Consider the following 15,186-nt stretch of genomic DNA (forward strand, 5'->3'; position numbering starts at 1 on the left):
ACTCGTGTATTAGGTCAAGTAACATTTTTGCAGATTTTCTGCATAGTCAGTCATATCGTCTGCAGTTAATGACAGTTTTACTTCTTCCTCTTCTTGCCTTAATGTGCTGGCTAGCTCTCCCATACAATGTTGAGTAGAAGAGAGAAGGGACATTATTGTGTGTGCGTGTGTGTGTGTGTGTGTGTGTGTGTGTGTGTGTGTTTTATCTTTTTTTATTATGTTCAGTTAGCCACTGTATAGTACATCATTAGTTTTTGATATAGTGCTCAATGATTCATTAGTTGTGTATAACACCCAGTGCTCATCACAACACCTGCCCTCCTTGATACCCATCACCCTGTTACCCCATTCCCCCACCCCTCTCCCCTCTGAAACCCTCAGTTTGTTTCCCGGGGTCCATAGTCTCTCATGGTTCATCTCCCTCTCTGATTTCTCTCTCTTCAGTTTTCCCTCCCTTCCCCTATGGTCCTCCATGCTATTCCTTATGTTCCACATATGAGTGAAACCATATGATAATTGCCTTTCTCTGCTTGACTTACTTCACTTAGCATAATCTCCTCCAGTCCCATTCATGTCAATGCAAATGGGTATTCATCCTTTCTGATGGCTGAGTAATATTCCATTGTGTATATGAACCACATCTTCTTTATCCATTCGTCTATTGAAGGGCATCTCGGCTCCTTCCACAGTTTGGCTATTGTGAACATTGCTGCTATGAACATTGGGGTGCAGGTGCCCCTTCTTTTCACTACATCTGTATCTTTGGGGTAAATACCTAGTAGTGCAATTGCTGGGTCGTAGGGTAGCTCTATTTTTAACATCTTGAGGAACCTCCATACTGTTTCCCAGAGTGGCTGTACCAGCTTGCATTCCCACCAACAATGTAAGATGGTTCCCCTTTCTCCACATCCTCGCCAACATTTGTTGTTTTCTGCCTTGGTAATTTTTACCATTCTAACTGGTGTAAGTTGGTATCTCATTGTGGTTTTGATTTGAATTTCCCTGATGGCTAGTGATGTTGAGCTTTTTTTTAATGTGTCTATTAGCCATTTGTATGTCTTCTTTGGAAAAATGTCTGTTCTTGTCTCCTGCCCATTTTTTGACTGAGTTATTTGTTTGTTGAGTGTTGAGTTTGAGAAGTTCTTTATAGATCTTGGATACCAGCCCTTTGTCTGATACACCATTTGCAAATTTCTCCCAGTCTGTGGGTTGCCTCTTACTTTTGTTGACTGTTTCCTTTGCTGTGCAGAAGCTTTTTATCTTGATGAAGTCCCAGAAGTCCATTTCTGCTTTTGTTTCCCTTGCCTTTGAAACGTGTCTTGAAAGAAGTTGCTGTGGCTGATGTCCAAGAGGTTACTGCCTATGTTCTCCTCTAGGATTTTGATGGATTCCTGTCTCACATTGAGGTCTTTCATGCATTTTGAGTTTATCTTTGTGTATGGTGTAAGAAAATAGTCCAGTTTCATTCTTCTGTATGTAGCTGGAACATTATGTTTTTTTTAAAGATTTGATTTCAGGGGCACCTGGGTGGCTCACTCAGTTAAGCCTCTGCTTTCGGCTCAGGTCATGACAGGGTCCTGGGATTGGGCCCCACATCGGGCTCACTGCTAGGCAGGAGCCTGCTTCTCCCTCTCTCTCTGCCCCTCCCCCTGCTCATGCTCTCTCTCTCTCTGTCAAATAAATAAATAAATAAAATCTTAAAATTTTTTTTAAAAACCTTAAAAAAAATAAATCAAACATGAACATTCCTGGAATAAAGTCTACTTGGTCATGGTGTATAATCTTTTTAATATATTGTGGAATTATATTTGTTCAATTTTGTTTAGAATTTTTGAATCTATGTTCATATGGGATATTTGTCTGTAGTTTTCTTATAATGTCTTCATCATATTCTGGTATCAGAGTAATGCTTGCTTCATAGAAAGGAGTATTTCTTCCTTTTCAATTTTCTTTAAGAATTTATGTACAATTGGTATTTATTTCTTCCTTAAATGCTTGATGGGATTCAGCAGCGAAGCCATCTGGACCCGGAATGTTCTTTGTGGGAAGTATTAAACTACAAATTCAATTAAAAAAAAAAACTGGGTCTCCTGGGTGGCTGTAATGATTGGGTGGCTGCAATGATTGAGCTTCTGTTCATGATCCCAGAGTCCTGAGATCAAGCCCCACATCAGGCTCCCTGCTCAGCAGGAGCCTGCTTCTCCCTCTCCCTCTGCTCCCCTACTCCTCCTCTCTTGCTCACTCTCTCTCTCTATCTCAAATAAATAAATAAAATAAAATAAAAAAACAAAAACCACAGATATAGCACTACTGGGGTTATCTATTTCTTCTAGAGTAAGCTTTAGTAGTTTGCATCTTTCTTTTCTTTTAAGATTTTATTTATTTATTTGAGAGAGAGAGAGAGAGAAAGAGCAGCAGTGAGGGGAGGGGCAGAGGGAGAGGGAGAAGCAGGCTCTCTGCTGAGCAGGGAGCACAACACAGGGCTCCATCCCAGGACTCTGGGATCACAGCCTGAGCTGAAGGCAGACGCTTAACAGACTGAGTCACCCAAGTGTCCCTAGTTTGTATCTTTTAACTTGCCCGTTTTACCTAAGTTGTCAAGTTTATTGCCATAAAGCTGTTCATAATATTCCCTTTTATCCTGTTAACATCTGTAGACTGTGCAGTGAGGTCACTGCTCTCATTCCTGATATTGTTAATTTTTTTCTCTTTTTCTTTTTCTGATCATCTTGACTAGAGGTTTTGAGTTTTTAATGACACCAGCTTTTGATTTCATTGATTTTATCTCTTCCTTATGTCTAATGTCTCATTCATTCCCACCGTGATCTTTATTCTTTTCTTTCTTCTTTCTTTGAATTTAATTTGTTCTTCTTTTTATACTTTTCTTAAAGTAGAAGCTGAGGTCATTAATTGAAGACCTTACTTATTTTCTAATATACACACTTGGTACTATAAAATTTCCCCCAACTCCTACCTTAATGGCTTCACACAAATTTTGATATGTTGTATTTCATTTTTTAGTCTGTTAAAAATACTTTCTAATTTCCTTTTGATTTTTTCTTTGATCTATGGGTTATTTATAAATGTGCTACTTTGTTTCAGTATTTGAGGATTTTCCAGAAAGTTTTCTGTTTATTATTTCTAACTTAATTTCAGTATAAGAGAACATACATTTATGATTTGAATCATTTTAAATTTATTGAAAATAGTTTTATGGCCCAGAATATGTTCTATCTTGATAAATGTTCCATGTGCTCCTGGAAAGAATATTTATTCTGCTATTGTCGGGTGCAGTATTCTCCAAATGTCAATTAGATCAAGTTGGTTGATAGTATTGTTCAAATCTTTTAATATCTTTTCTAATTTTCTGTCTACTTGTTCTATTAATTACTGAAAGAGGTGTACTGAAATTTCTGACTATAATTATGGATTTGTCTATTTCTCTTTATAATTCTGTCAGTTTTTGTTTTATGTATTTTGAAGCTCTATTAGTGGGTATATAAATGTTTAGAACTGGTATGTCCTTCTGATGAATTAACCCCTTTATCATTATGAAATGACCTTCATTATCGCTGAGATTATTCTTTGCCCTGAAATTTTCTTTATTTGATATTAAAGCAGCCACTCCAGTATTCTTTTGATTTGCGTTGCCATAGTATATCTTTTCTCATTTTTTTTCAGCCAATTTATGTCTTTATACATAAAGTATGCTTACTATAGGCGGTATGTAGTTGAGTATTTATTTATTTATTTTTTTAAGTTAACTCTACCTGCAACATCGCCTTGAACTCACAACCCTGCAATCAAGAGTTGCATACTCAGGGGTGACTAACATAATATAATAAAAAATCATTATTAATAAAAAAAAAAAAAAGAGTTGCATACTCAGGGCACCTGGGTGGCTCAGTCGGTCAAGTGTCTGCCTTCAGCTCAGGTCATCATCCCAGGGTCCTGGGATCGAGCCCCGCATCACGCTCTCTGCTTAGCAGAGTGCCTGCTTCTCCCTCTCCCTCTGCCTGCTCTTCTGCCTACTTGTGATCTCTCTCTTTCTCGCTCTCTGTCAAATAAATAAATAAAATCTTGGGGAAAAAAAAAAAAGAAGAGCTGCGTACTCTACTGACTGAGCCAGCCAGTTGCCCCTGGGTCTTCCTTTTTAATCCAATCTAACGACCTCTACTCTTTCTGTTGGAGTAGTTAGATCTTTTACATCTTGTTGTTTGTTTTCTATTTGTCCCATTTATTCTGTTTCTTTTTCTTCTTTTATTTTTTTTACCTTCTTTTGGATTAATTTGATGTTTCTATGGCTTCATTTTATCTCCTTTGCCAACTCATATCTATGTGTAATCCTTTGTTGTGTATTTTAGTGGCTGTTTTTAATAAGAGTTTATGATGAAGAGCTTTAACTCAGCACAGTCTACCTACAGGTGATATAAAGCCTCTTCACATATAGTGTAAGAACCTTATAACAGTATACCTCCAATTTCCCCCTCCTATTTGTGCTATCGTTATCATACATTTTACTTTTATAAACCTCATCATATATTGTTCTTATCTTTGCTTAAATTGTCTTTCAAAGAGCTTTAAGTAACAAGGAAAAATCTTTATTTTCTATGTTTATATTTACCCATCTTGTTACCATTTCCAGGATTATTTGTTCCTTTTTCTTCTGCCAGGACTTCTTTAACATTTCTTGTAGTGTGGGTCTGCTGATGATTAATTCTTTCAGCTTTTCTATGCCTGAAAGATATTATTTTGTTTTCATTTCTTAAGATTTAAATAATTTTAATTTTTTAAGTTGTAGTAAAATATACATAACATAAAATTTACCATCATAATCATTTTTAAGTGTAGAGTTAAATAATGTTAAGTCCATTCACATTGCCGTGCAACAGACCTCCAGCACTCTTTTTATCTTGCAAAACTGAAACTCTATAACCATAAAACAATAGCTCCCCATCCTCTCCCCTCAGCCCCTGGTAGCCAACATTCTACTTTCTGTCTCTATAAATTGACTACTCTAGCTATTTCATGTAAGGGGAATCAAACAACCTTTGTCCTTTTTTGACTGGTTTATTTCACTCAGCATAATGTCCTCAAGGTTCATCCATGTTGTAGCATGGGTCAGAATTTTCTTCCTTTTAAAGGCTGAGTAATATTCCATTGAATGTGCAGACCACATTTTGTTTATCCAGATCTCTTCCCTTCTGAACAGAGCATTCAGCTCCTAATGCAGGAGTGTCACTAAGACAGAAGCATATAATTGTCCCCACTCGCAGTTCCAGAGCTGTAGCTCAGAGATTTTGTCTGGGACAGGGGAGAAGTAAGCCATAAAACAGATTGTTCACAACCTCTTCCTAAAGGAACTGGATGCATTTACAACAGAGCATGGAGAGGTTCAAATCTAAAGACACTCCTCAAAACAGTAAAGATTGTGGCAAAAGGCACTTGGTAGGAGGCGTGTAAACCCAAAGAAGATACAGGCTAAACCGTAGGCCAGCTAGTTTTCAGGAGAGAACTGGAGAAAGAAGTAACTGGGAGAAACGAGAAACCCTCCTGGGGTCAGAAAAAATATCAAACACTGACTTCTGAAACTATTCCTTCAAAGGAGTCTGGATTTGATTAGATTAGTCTGTAGAGCGATTTATGCCCTAGGGCATTTTTGAAAACAATAGAGCAATCAGCCATCGATTAGTAAACCTTAAGAGCTGAGGTATGATTAGGAAACCACTCTCATCCTAGAGTGACTGTGGGCACACCTGAAGCTGCACAACCTCAGAAGCTTCGCACCATGGGGGCGCCTGGCTGGCTCAACCAGTAGAGCATGTGACTCTTGATCTCGGGGTTGTAAGTTTGAGCCCCACCTTGGGTGTAGAGATTACTTAAAAAAAAAAAAAGCGTCACCCTTTGGGGTGTCGAGGTGCAAGGGAGAAGAATATAATTTACCAAACTAATCCAGCCAGTCACTAAACAAGAAGCAATAACAAGCCTAGTGGAGTGTTGGGGGTGCCCCTTACCCAGAATTGTTATAATATATTGGCCAAAGTGTCCAGTTCCCAACAACAACAAAAGAATATAAGACATGTAAAGAAATAGGAAAGTTTGACCCATATATCAGAAAAAAAAATCAGGGAACATAATATAATACAATAAAAAAACATTAAAAAAAATCAGGGAACAGAAATTCCCTGTGAGAGTGACAAGCTATCAGATTTAAAGGAACAGTCTTCAAAACAGCCATTATAAATATGTTTAAAGAGCTAAAGGAAACCGTGATTAAAGGAGTAAAGGAAAATATGATGGCAATGTCACATCAAATACAGAATATCAATAAATATCAATAAAAGAGATAAAGGTTATAAAAAGGAACCAAATGGAAATTCTGGAGTTGAAAAGTACATTAACTGAGGGGCGCCTGGGTGGCACAGCGGTTAAGCGTCTGCCTTTGGCTCAGGGCGTGATCCCGGCGTTATGGGATCGAGCCCCACATCAGGCTCCTCCACTATGAGCCTGCTTCTTCCTCTCCCACTCCCCCTGCTTGTGTTCCCTCTCTCGCTGGCTGTCTCTATCTCTGTCGAATAAATAAATAAAATCTTTAAAAAAAAAGAAAAGAAAGAAAAGAAAAGTACAATAACTGAAATGAAAAAAAATTCACTAGAGAGGTTCAGCAGATTTTAACTGACAGAAGAAAAAATTAGTGAACTTGAAGATAGATGCTAGAGATCATGCAATCTGAAGAACAGAGAGAAAAAATGTGACAAAAAATAAGCAGAGCCTCAGAAAAATGTGAGAAGCCTACCAACCAACCCATGCATAGTTGCAGTATTAGAAGGACAGGAAAGGGATGCCTAGGTGGCTCAGTGGGTGTTAAGGGACTGGGTTCAGGTCATGATCTCAGGATCGTGAGATGGAGGCCCGCATCAGTCTCCACAAGGGGCATGGAGCCTGCTTAAGATGCTCTCTCTCAGGGCGCCTGGGTGGCTCAGTCAGTTAAGTGTCCAGCTCTTGGTTTCGGCTCAGGTCATGGGATTGGGCCCCACGTTGGGCTCCATGCTCAGTGTGGAGTCTGCTTAAGATTCTCTCTCTCTCCCTCTACCCCTCCCCCTGCTCTTTCTCTCTTAAAAAAAAGAGAGAGAGAGAGAGAAAAGAATAGAAAAAATATTTGAAGAAATAATGCCTGAAAACTTTTCAAATTTATTGAAAAACACAACCTACACACCCAGGAAGCTCAAAGAACTCCGATTAGGATAAATTCAGAGAGATCACAGACACTGCATGGTAAATGCTCAACTCAAAGACAAGAAGAAAATCTTGAAAGCAGCAAGAGAAAAATGACTCAACATTTATAAGGGAATCCCAATAAGATTAACCGCTGATTTCTCCACCAAAACAATGCAGGCCAGATTGTGGTGGGATAACATATTCAAAATATTCCCCCCTCCCAAACACTGTTAACCAAGAATCCTGTATCCAGCAAAGCTGTATTTCAGAAATGCTCAGATTTCTTTCTGAGTTCCAGGTTGATGGAGGTGACTTCATAATCCACATGTCTATTTGGATGTCCCAGGGGAACACAAACCTACCTCCTCCTCATCTTTCCCACTCCCATTCTGAGTGTGCTCCCCACCTCAGTGAATGGGCCAAACTTTACCCAGATGCTCATCCCAGGCTCCTCCCACAGTCCCAGGCCCCAGATGCAACTCCCCAACACCTCATGTTCCCATGCTTCACCATTTCCTTTAAGCCATTCAACTGCCCTGCCTGCCTCCATTCCAGCCGTTGTTCTGACCCATGGTCCCCAAACTAGCAAGAAAGATTTTTCTAAAATGCAAATCAGATCACACCCACACACACACGCACATCTGTAAGACCCTTCCAGGTCTCTCACTGCCTTCCAGAGAAACTTCCAAATGGCAGGTAAGCCCCCTTTTTTTCCTGGCCCCTGCCATCCCCTGTAGCCTATCCTTCTGATCAAGCTTGTACACCAAACTTGCTGTTTCCCAAATGGCTTTTGCCTGTCCGTGGGCCTACCTGGATGTTGTCCACTTTGCCAGAGGTAAAGTCCTTCCCTTTTCTACCCAATTATTGGCCACATCGTCTAAGACACAAGCTTAATGATTGCCTCCTCCAGAAAGCCTCCCCTGATTCTCATTCTGGATCAGATCATTTTTTATTATTAATATATAATGTATTATTTGTTTCAGGGGTACAGGTCTGTGATTCATAAGTCTTACACAATGCACAGTGCTCCCCACAACACATACCCTCCGCAGTGTCCATCACCCAGACAATCCATCCCCCCGCCAACCCTCAGTTTGTTTCCTGAGATTAAGAGTCTCTTATGGTTTGTCTCCCTCTCTGGTTTTGTCTTGTTTCATTTTTTCCTCTCTTTTCCTGTGATCCTCTGCCTTGTTTGTCAAATTCCACATATCAGTGAGATCATATGATAATTGTCTTTTTCTGATTGACTTATTTTGCTTAGCACAATACCCTCTAGTTCCATCCACGTCATTGCAAATGGCAAGATTTCATTTTTTTTTTTTTTTTTTTTTTAGATTTTTATTTATTTATTTGACAGAGAGAGACAGCCAGCGAGAGAGGGAACACAAGCAGGGGGAGTGGGAGAGGAAGAAGCAGGCCCCTAGTGGAGAAGCCTGATGTGGGGCTCGAACCCAGAACGCTGGGATCACGCCCTGAGCCGAAGGCAGACGCTTAACCGCTGCGCTACCCAGGTGCCCCCAAGATTTCATTCTTGATAGCTGTGTAATATTCCATTGTGTATATACACCACATCTTTATCCATTCATCTGTCGATGGACATCTGGGCTCTTTCCAGAGTTTGGCTATTGTGGACGTTGCTGCTATAAACATTGGGGTGCAGGTGTCCCTTCGGATCACTACATTTGTATCTTTGGGGTAAATACCTAATAGTGCAACTGCTGGGTTGGAAGGTAGCTCTATTTTCAACTTTTTGAGGAATCTCCATACTGTTTTCCAGAGTGACTGTACCAGCTTACATTCCCACCAACAGTGTAGGAGGGTTCCCCTTTCTCCGAATCCTCACCAACATCTGTCATTTCCTGACTTGTTAATTTTAGCCATTCCGACTGGTGTGAGATGGTATCTCATTGTGGTTTTGATTTCGATTTCCCTGATGCCGAGTGATGTCGAGCACTTTGTCATGAGTCTGTGGCCATTTGGATGTCGTCTTTGCAGAAATGTCTGTTCATGTCTTCTGCCCGTTTCTTTTTTTTTTTTTTTTAAGATTTTATTTATTTATTTGACAGAGATAGAGACAGCCAGCGAGAGAGGGAACACAAGCAGGGGGAGTGGGAGAGGAAGAAGCAGGCTCATAGCGGAGGAGCCTGATGTGGGGCTCGATCCCAGAACGCCGGGATCACGCCCTGAGCCGAAGGCAGACGCCTAACCGCTGTGCCACCCAGACGCCCCTTCTGCCCATTTCTTGTTTGGATTATTTGTTCTTTGAGTGTTGAGTTTGATAAGTTCTTTATAGATTTTGGATACTAGCCCTTTATCTGATTGGATCAGTTTTTTTTTTTAGGTTTTTACTTCAATTCCAGTTAATTAACATTGAATGCTATATTAGTTAAGGTATACAAGACAGTGATTCTGGATTAGATCTTGCTACATCTTGAGGGCATTGGACCACCTCCTACGCGGCATTTATCACAATGCATTGTAAATTTTCTTTCCATTAAAAAAAAAGTTAAAAACATTTTATTTGCTTTTTTGGTTGTTTTTGTCTACCTTCCTCACCAGGACGTTTCCCTGTGCATATCTAGTACCAAGCTCAGTATCCAGCACATAGTTAATGCTCAGTAGGTGTCTGCTGAGTGAATGCTGAGCGGCTAGCATGTACCAGAGGAACACAACCGAGGCAGAAAGAGAAATGAGGCAGTTTTTACAGTGACCAGGAGGGCAGCGTTAAAGGCTAAAACCAAGGCTGGGGTGGCAGGGACAAAAAGCCAATGGGATTTATAAAGACAATGGCTTGAAATATGCAAAACAGGGACCCCTGGGTGGCTTCGTTGGTTAAGTGACTGCCTTTGGCTCGAGTCATGGTCCCAGGGTCCTGAGATCAAGTCCCGCATTGGGCTCCTTGCTCAGCGGGGAGCCTGCTTCTCCCTCTGCCTGCCACTCCCCCTGCTTGTGCTCTCTCTCTCTCTCTGACAAATAAATAAATGATCTTTAAAAAGAAAGAAAGGAAGAAAGAAACCTGCATAACAGTCTTAAACCAAGGAATAAGCCCCTGTGGTTTGGTGCCCTATTCTGAGTGGGGGCAGGAAAGTATATTGTGGAAGGGGGCTGCTCGGGAAGGGGCTCTGGGAGCAGGGACAAAGCGTGGTTTGCTTGGTGGGGACAGGAAAGGATCAGTGCGGTTCTCTGGCAGCCACCCCGCGGCTCCTCCCCCCGCCCCCACCTCGGAGAGTCCAGGGCCTGCAGCGCAGCAAGCGGTTTGTGCATCAGGGACTAAACTCTGGAGTCAGGAGCTGCAACGACAGTGGGGAACGCGGTATAAGGATACTGGGGGCGCCTGGGTGGCTCAGTGGGTGAAGCGTCCTACCGCTGGTTTCGGCTCAGGTCCCCATCCGGGGGTGGGGGGGGGGATGGAGCCCTGCGGCAGGCTGCGTGCTCAGCGGGGAGTCTGCCTGAAGATTCTTTCCCTCTGCCCCTCCCCCCACTTGCTCGCCCTCTTTCTCTCTCCCCCTCTCAGAAATACATGCATAAATCTTTCAAAAAATTATTTGGGGGGCGCCTGGGTGGCACAGCGGTTAAGCGTCTGCCTTCGGCTCAGGGCGTGATCCCGGCGTACTGGGATCGAGCCCCACATCAGGCTCCTCCCCTGGGAGCCTGCTTCTTCCTCTCCCACTCCCCTGCTGTGTTCCCTCTCTCGCTGGCTGTCTCTCTGTCGCATAAATAAATAAAATCTTTTTAAAAAATTATTTGGGATGAACTTGAAAGACCTTATGCTAAACGAAGGAAGCTGGGTACGAAAGGACAAATACCGTATGATTGCGCGCAGATGAGGTGCCTAGAGTAGTGCAATTCATAGGGACAGAAGGCAGAACGGTGGTGACCGAGGACTGGGGGGCGGGGAGCGGGGAGTTCGCATTTGCTAGGTATGGGATGTTTTCTTGGCGAATGTAAAAAAGTCTGGCGGTGGATGGTGGGGATGGCCGCACAACAGTGTGAAGGTACGAATGCCACTGAACTGTGCGTTTGAAAGGGCTAACGGTAAACATCTGCGAAGTCTATTTTGCCACAGTAGAACAACTGCCACGGCCAAAAACAAACAAATAAATAAAAACGCAGGGCTGATTCCAGGCCCTTGAGGAACCATACTAGTTTTCTGACTTCAGAGAGACAACTGTCTCAGAGAAGAGCCCAGAATTGACTCCATCATCGTTCCGGGTATAGGAGCTTCCTAAGTCCCACCAGCCCGGCTCTGACAGGAACACGCTTTTTGCCCCTTTAAAGCACAGCAGAGCTGGGAGCCACCTGAGCAGTGTCCTGGGCCAGTGACGCCCTCATCTGCCAGTGACGTGGTGGCCTACCACGCGGTAGGTCAGAGCCGGGGCCAGACGCCGTGTCCCCCGAGCCCGGGCCGGGGCCTGTCCACATACCAGTTGACTGTCAGCGCCCCACCCGCGTCAGCGGCTCGCGGAGCTTGTCGAGGGCCGACTCTGCCGTCTTCTGACGCATCTCCATTTTTTTTCTGCAGCAGACACGGTGGTGAAACACGTGTAAAATGAACGACAGGACCTTCTGTCTCGTGGTGGGCATCTTCTCCGTCCTTAACACCATCCAGGTCCTCATCCTTGACCTGAACCAGGTTACGGCCATCGGCTACGAGGACAAAGTCACCATCTACAAGGAAACAAAGTCTGAGGTCGTGTCTTGGATGATGACCCATAAGAAGAGCATCAGCGTCGTCTTGTCCACCGTCACCGTCGTGGTCAGCCTGTCGCTCCTCTACTGCGTCCACACGAGCAAGTACGTGGGGCTGCTGTGCTACGCCGTGTGGATCGTCACCTACGAGCTCCTCAGCTTCTCCATGGTCATGCTCGTGAACGGGATCATCAGAGAGCAGTTCAAGGAGTTGAGCTACCTGTACTTGACCTTCCAAATCTCCCGGATGCTCCTGCACTTCTCCTGTCTGCCTTTCATCACCAAGCATACCTACGTCCTTTACAAGGACCCCAAGATCTTGGGTAAAATAGGCCGCCGCAGGCATTCCTCCATCAGCACAGTTGACTCGTGGCCCCCTGTTGGGATGGGAACCTTGTACCGCAAGTCGAACTGAACTGGGCCGGGAAGAAGAGAAAGAGAGGGACGGTGCTCCCCAGCCATAGCTCCCCTTCTCCCCAGCCTGCCTTCTGTTCGTTCTGCTTACGTTTGCAGGGTCCTTGAGTTTCATGCATGTAAGAGTATTCCTGGGGGAGGGTGGGTTGCATGGATCAGTCACTGTGCGTGTGTTTGTGCCCTGTTTTCGCCTTTTATTATATACCCCCTTTGTTCCTGCTTCACCATCTCGTGGGGGTACGCTGTTACTTCTCCTGATCCCCTCCTCTCTGCCCATCCTTAGTTTCCCATTTTTCTCCTGTGGACTGTCCCACCAGTGCCCGGTTCCGCTGGGCCCCTGTGGAGCAGTGCTTGGCCTGTAGAACTCTCTGCGTGATGGAAATGTTCTATGTGTGCTGTCCACTAGTCACACACAGCTACTGAACACCTGGAAGGGGGCTATTAGACCCCAGGGATCCATTAAAAGGTTTTTTTTCCATTTGAAGTAATTTCAGTTTCAGTAGCCACACGGGGCGGCCTCATGGCTACCATACTGGAGAGCACAGTAATCCAGAGCCCCATTTTCTCCTGCGTGTAATCGGTACAAGGAATCCCTTTCCAACTTCATGCATCACTCCGCTTCTCTCATACTTTTCCCATAGCTATGGTCCTACGGGTCCATACCATGGCAAGAAGAATCTGCATTTAAGAAAGCTCCCGGATTTTTTCAATTTAAGGACTACTGACATTTTGTACTGGATAATTCTGTCCTGCAGGGGGCTGTTCCCTGCATAAGAGGGTGTTCAGTAGCATCTGTGACCTCCACCCACTGCACGCTGGCAGCATCCCCTCACCCTCGTGACAACCCAAAATATCTCCAGATGTTGCCAAATGTTCCCTGGGAGGGCAAAATTGCCAGTGGAGAACCACTATTTTATTTTATTTTAAGTGTATTCATTATTTTTTAGTAACCTCTACACCCAATGTGGGGCTCGAAACCATGACCCTGGGATCAAGACTTGCACACTCTTCCGACTGAGCCAGCCAGGTGCCCCAAGAACCACTAAGTTAGAGCAATAGCCACCCCCCCCCCCAGCGTTGAGCGCTGGTATGCCACTACTGTTAACTACACGAGAGCACCTTTTACTGAGAGCTCTTGACATTCGCTCCCTGGTGTCGTTTTAATTCTAATGCTCCCATTTTATGGCTTGGTGAAACTGAGACTCAGGGCACTTAAGTGATGTGATCGAGGTCACACAGTAGCAAAAATCAGGATTAGAATCTGGGTCATCCGACTGTATACACAATATCCTACTTGATTCCCTGAAGCACTCTTATCTTTACCAAGTTAAAAAAAAAAAAAAAGAGGGCCCTCTTTTTAGGATATTTCCTTTTCATTCAAAAAATGTTGGACGTGAAGTCAAGGGACACATTGATTTTAACCACACTTCCCCAAACCATGAGCATAATGACAGTAGCCCACTTTTACCAAACACTCAAGAAGTGCCTGGTGCTGTCCTAACAGTTCACTCAGCTCTTCCCACCACCCTGAGTCCCAGGCCAGTTCCTACAATGACCACCAGATGGCAGTCAGCAATAAGCTTTTGCTGAGCGTTGTTTGCCTTCCCGTCCGGATCCTCTAGAGGTAGGTGGCTGATGAGGGGTTCAGGGAGCCTCAAGCTGAGGACTGAGGACTAACAGTGTGCGTCCCCGCCCTAGTCTCACAAGGCATGCCTTGACTGGTACCAGAAGCAAAAAATAAAACATGGGCTAACTTCGGACTCTAACCCCCCAGCTCAGCTGCAGTGGCGGTGGGGAGGTTGGGAGACTGGAGACTGTGTGCAGAAGAGGCGGGGAGGGAAGCAGAGTTCAGCTCAGCTAAGAGTTACCTGATGCAGGAAGCTTAAGAAGATCAGATACAAGGCTGTGCGCCCCTCTCCACTAGGACTCCTCAAAGCGTTGTCTGCCGGCCTCCCCATCGCAGCTTCCCATTCTCTCTAGAACCCTCTCTACTCCGCCGAGTCGGCTGTGGGCCAGGGGTCCTCCACACTGCCCAGTCCGGAGCTCCACTTTCTCTTGCCAGACTGCTCCATGGCTTTTGACCAACTGATCCCTCCCTGACCTGCAAACAGCGCTCTCTGTTTTGGTCTGTGGGACACCAGAGCCATCACACTCCATTTGCCATCTGCCTCACTGGCCCTTCTCATCTCCCTGACCTCCAGACATTGGAAGTGCTCCCTGTCATCCCTCTGATCTTTCTAACTGCTTTCCTCCCTCCCTCTGCTCCAAACACACTGGCCTCCTTGCAGTTCCTCCTCCACACCCAGGACGCACCGGCTCAGGGCCTTTGCTCCTGTTGTTCCTTCAGTCTGGACCATTCTCACTCCAGGTATCCACTGGCTTCCTCTTTTGTTTCTTCCAGATGTCTGCTCAAAAGTCATCAGAGAGACTCTCCCCACCAACCTGTGTGAACCCAGTCCCTCCTGCCTCCCTCCCTCTGTAAACCACTTAGCCGGCTTTATTTTTTTCAGAACACATATTATCACCTGACTTACTATATATAGTTGCCTCCTCTACCCCCCAAAATATGAGCACCATATTTTCTTCATTGCTGTTTTCCCAGCACCTAGAACAACACCTGGCACGTAGCATGTGCTCGATCAATATTGGTGGAATGAGTGGACACAGACCCTCGGCAGGATAGAACGAGCAGCTGTCGCCGTGTGCCACCCGGTGGTTACGGTAGACAGGCGAGGTCCTACTGCTCTTCAGCCTTCTCTTCCTTCTCCCTTCTTCTCTCACTCACGGCAGCAGTCTGCAGAAAGTTACAGGTGGGAAATACTCACAAGGGATACAATTTCAGCTTCCTTGTCCCTCTCCTCCTTC

General features: G+C 44.4%; 1 long non-coding RNA gene across 1 annotated transcript; it reads right to left on the bottom strand.

Moving 5' to 3' along the window:
* Nucleotides 1-10,108: 10,108 nt before the first annotated feature.
* LOC121106043 lies at nt 10,109-14,937 on the bottom strand. The gene is made up of 3 exons (XR_005838730.1): nt 14,635-14,937; nt 11,643-11,886; nt 10,109-10,508 (listed from the first exon to the last, which is right to left on the bottom strand). It is a non-coding gene; the product is annotated as an uncharacterized LOC121106043 (long non-coding RNA).
* Nucleotides 14,938-15,186: the final 249 nt, after the last annotated feature.

This window comes from Ursus maritimus, unplaced genomic scaffold (genome assembly GCF_017311325.1).
Source record: "Ursus maritimus isolate PB19 unplaced genomic scaffold, ASM1731132v1 scaffold_30, whole genome shotgun sequence".
Taxonomy (NCBI): Eukaryota; Metazoa; Chordata; class Mammalia; order Carnivora; family Ursidae; genus Ursus; species Ursus maritimus.